General features: G+C 32.9%; 1 non-coding gene across 1 annotated transcript; it reads right to left on the bottom strand.

Moving 5' to 3' along the window:
• Positions 1-472: 472 nt before the first annotated feature.
• On the bottom strand, positions 473-544 carry TRNAD-GUC (transfer RNA aspartic acid (anticodon GUC)). Its single transcript has one exon. It is a non-coding gene; the product is annotated as a tRNA-Asp (tRNA).

The raw sequence follows: 544 nt of genomic DNA, 5'->3' as shown, positions 1-544 counted from the left end.
TTTTTCATACATTCAGACATCTCATCACACATTTTCAAACCCTTTTTCATTATACAATTTTGCGACTCTGTTGTTTTCGAAAATGCCAGTCTTATTTTATCCTTATTTCTAGAACTATGTTCTATGTTAATGTAAACACGACTAGTTTCAAGAACTACAGATGTTCTCATCATCAGGTGAAAATACAAACTAGTTGTAGTGGTCTTAAATAAGTGTTTTATTTTTATATTGAAATCACCGTGAAACACACGTTATGTGTATTGCCTAAATCCAGTCACCAAATCAAAATAAAGATCATGGTCCATCGTATCAACGGTTCAACAGATCAATGTTATACCTGGTATTATAGAAGTAATTTTCGATGTATTCCAGCAATTACATGGTATATTTGTAAGTGTAAATATGACATAGATGTAATTTTATATAATAATTAAAAAAATATTTGAGAAAATTAAAAAAAAAAAAAAAAAACCTCCCCGGCGGGGAATCGAACCCCGGTCTCCCGCGTGACAGGCGGGGATACTGACCACTATACTACCGAGGA

The sequence above is a fragment of the Brachycentrus maculatus genome, unplaced genomic scaffold (assembly GCF_059751285.1).
Source record: "Brachycentrus maculatus isolate JH-2025_06_01 unplaced genomic scaffold, ASM5975128v1 h1tg000762l, whole genome shotgun sequence".
NCBI lineage: Eukaryota > Metazoa > Arthropoda > Insecta > Trichoptera > Brachycentridae > Brachycentrus > Brachycentrus maculatus.
The sequence above is the reverse complement of the archived record's forward strand: the minus strand, read 5'-3'. Positions and strand labels throughout refer to the sequence as shown.